This window comes from Pteropus vampyrus, unplaced genomic scaffold (assembly GCF_000151845.1).
Source record: "Pteropus vampyrus isolate Shadow unplaced genomic scaffold, Pvam_2.0 Scaffold51, whole genome shotgun sequence".
Classification (NCBI taxonomy): domain Eukaryota; kingdom Metazoa; phylum Chordata; class Mammalia; order Chiroptera; family Pteropodidae; genus Pteropus; species Pteropus vampyrus.
In genome coordinates, this window is record NW_011888832.1 from 2626025 (window position 1) to 2629415 (window position 3391).

General features: G+C 58.5%; 1 long non-coding RNA gene across 1 annotated transcript; it reads right to left on the reverse strand.

The window, feature by feature from the left end:
- Window positions 1–344: 344 nt before the first annotated feature.
- LOC105292049 lies at window positions 345–3385 on the reverse strand. Its single transcript, XR_002780311.1, has 3 exons — window positions 1938–3385; window positions 1634–1737; window positions 345–1177 (listed from the first exon to the last, which is right to left on the reverse strand). It is a non-coding gene; the product is annotated as an uncharacterized LOC105292049 (long non-coding RNA).
- Window positions 3386–3391: the final 6 nt, after the last annotated feature.

A 3391-nucleotide genomic window follows, 5' to 3' on the forward strand; every position in this document is an offset into this window, starting at 1 on the left:
CCTTGGGGGCCAGCTGCGGCCACGAGGCCTGGTGCCCATTACGGAGCTCTCCTGGGCCCCCTGCCACCCTCTCCCGCACCGAACTGCGGCAGGAAATGCAGTATTTCCGTGCAACAATGCAAACGCGCTCATTACCATCTCCTCAATATGCATGAAGAAACTGTGCTAGGCTGGCCGAGCCGGTCACCCGGCCCTGGCCTCCGAGAGTCCAATAAGGCGAAATATTCATCTGCCAAGAGGGATGAGGAGGGGTTGCCGTGGGGGAGGCAGATCCACGGGGGAGAGGGGCAGGTCCCCGAGAGGAAGCGAAGGGACAAAGTCCAGCCAGCAAGAACCGGAGGGACGAGGCCAAGGCGGGGCAGACGGAACCGGGAGAGGATGGGATGAGAGAGGAAAGAAAGGACGAGAAATGCGGATGCGGGGAGAGGGGACACGGTCCCAGAGGCGGGAAGAGGGGAGAAAGAGACATGAAATAAACGGACAAGGAGGGAGCGAAAGGGAGACAGATGAGCTGAAAAGTGGTCCAGAGGAAAAATCAAATAAAACAAAGAAGGGAGTAGAAGAAAAAGGAAAAATGAATGCCCCAGAATCGGATACAGAGAAAGTGGGGGAGACAGACTGGCGCGCAGAGGAAGACAGTGGGGGGCGGGGGGAGCGAAACCGCTCAGGTGGGAAAGCGACGATCCTGGAAAGGTAAAGAAAAAGGAGATCACTCGCGCTGAGGGGCGCGCTTCCATCCTGCCCGTTCTGGGCGCTTCGCTCCTCGGGCTGCTCAGGGACGCAGGGCCGCGGGCCAGGTGGGGGCGGCGCAGGGGCGGAGCGGGGGACCCGGCGGCCCGCCGCGGCCTCGCACCCCTCCTCCGGTGGCCAGGCTGGCTCGTGGTACAGGGGCCTGGGTGAGGACCGGCCTTGTGCGTCGCGGAGCGGCCATTCCCCCGGCCCCTCCTTCGCCGACAGCAAAGTTGACAAAGTTTGTCCCAGATTCCCCGTTGCTCCTCCGGACCCACGGGGGGACTCCAAGGCCCTGGCAGATGGTGGGGAACAGCAGCCAGTTCCAGGGCGGCTCTGGAGGCCGCCAGCCGGCGTCTCCTGGGATACTTGGGGTCCGGATTCCTGACCAGACGCAAATCCCTCCCGGTGCGGGACGCCAGGCCACGCACTCGGGCATCCATGGCTGCTAATAGCGGAGAGAGAGAATGCAGAAGAGAGAGAGAGGGAGAGAGAGAAGGGGAAAAAAAATATTCTCAGCTCAATTTAAGTCTCATGGAAAGGGCTTACAACTGTAATTAAATCATTAAATTCTTGTCTACGCTTCACAGAGCGGAGAGAAATTAACTTCCCACCAACCTCATTTTCTATTTGAACATGAAATAATGATTTTCTGCCCGTCTAATTACAAAGCCAACATCTGATCAAGCCAGCATCCAGAGGGGATTATCGCATGCACGAGTATTAGACCTCATTACCAGCTTGAGTGCAAAATTATTACATCTTGTAATTGGATGGTGAGATTTATATACAGATCGGCCCGGTTTCTGTAAGATTGTAATTACAAGCTTCGTTGGTTAGCTACTTATCAGAACTTTGCAGGAAAACAAAACAAATGACTGAGGAAAACGAGCATTTCATTAACCTGTAACCCGAGCGCGGGGGGGAGGGAGCGGTGGAAGCGTGCGCCGCGGCGTCTGCAAGAAGCTGAGGGATCGCAGGGCCGCCCTCAGCCCGGGGACTTCAGGCCTGGGAGGGATAGGTAGAGATGGGCCTCGGCGGGGAAGATCAGAGGCGGCAGTGGCGTCCCATCCCCACCCCCAACCCCACCCCGCCCCGGAGGAGGCGAGCGCACACCGTGGGGCTGGGGGAGGAAGGGGCAGGTAGAGGTCTGGTGACTTGCGGCTCGCGTCTCTTGTGCAATGCTGCCCCACGGGCCCTGGGCTTACGTCGGGCCGTGGCTCCTGGTGCGCGTCTGCCCAGCGCTACTGTGCGCGCCCAGCGTGTGTTCTGGGCACCCTCTCCCTGCACTCCCCTCGCCCTGGGCCGCGTGGAGAGGGCGTGTGCCGCAAGCCTCCGGAGCGCTGTGTACGCTGGGAACATTGAAGGAAGGCTAAGTGATGAAGCTTTTGCGTGCGGCGCGGTTTTGCGCCTGCATGCTTTTCCCAAATCGACTCCCCGTGCACCTGCTTTTTCTCCCTGTGCGAGTGTGTCACTTTGACCCCATCTCTTGGATTAAAAATCCCTGGGAAAAGTTCAGCTGTCCTCAGATTTGAGTTTAGTCTGAAACCAGGCTCCACCGGCCGGGTGGAGTTGGGGAGCCAGTGCCACGTCAGGGCTCGGCTACAGAGGACTCCGAGTCCCCATCGTGGGGTGCCGATCACCTCAGGCCAGGGCAGGGCTGACCTCAGCTGGAGACGAGGGTAGTGGAGGGGCTGCTTCTGCTTGGGACCTGGGGCGACTGGCGGGATCTAATTAATGGAGATTCTTGGGTCGGCGTGGGGAGGGAGCTGGAGGTTCACCCTCTGGGCTCTGGGCATCCTTGGGCCGATGTGGCTGGTTCCCTGGGAGCAGCCTCGTCCCTTCCCTTGACTTCCCGCCTCCTGCAGTCCCACGCGGCCAGGTCAATAGCTGATTAATGCGGGAGAAACACCTAAGGGGCTCACTGTTTTCTCTTTTCCTCCTGAAAGAGCTGAGTTCAATTTTCAGTATTACATGCAGGCATTTAAAGGGCAGCCCCCCCGTTTTCCTACCTCGTTATCTCGCCCTTGGCTCTGCCCTGGTCTGGTGCCACCGCTTGGTGCAGACTCTAGGATTTCAGGGCTGTCGAGTCTTGAGTCTGACAACTGGGAAACACTCCCAGAAATAATGTTACCCTCCATTTTGTAACCCCGAGATTTTTCGGGAAAAGGCGAGCTCACGATTCCCTATGCCATTTCACGGAGAGTTTTAATTAGAAACGAAATCGGGCTCCGGGCAAGACGTTTGGAGCCAGAGCTTCCCCTGGTATCTCCTGCTCCAGGGGAGCGTCCAGCTAAGTAAGGCCAACTCTGGGCACCGGGCAGAACCCGGTAGGGAGGGGCTAGGAGAAGCAGCCAGACCCAATCTGAGAAGGCCACAGGTCAGTTTCCCCGCCTGAACCCCACAACTGATCGCGCGAATTTTCCCGTGCCCCCCCCGCCCCCAGTTTTCTCTGCATTCACACCTACTGGAGTCCCAGACCTGTGTGAGGACTGGCGAGAAAAGGAAGGGCATGGGAGTTCCGTGAACCCTGGGTGCCCGCGGGAGTTCCTTCTCTAACCGGGCTCCCCAGAGCTGCTGAGACCAGAGACTCTCCGATCTTCCCACTCTGCTGGAATTCGGATTTTATTCTTCTATCCATCAGCGCACCGCGGACAGTTTC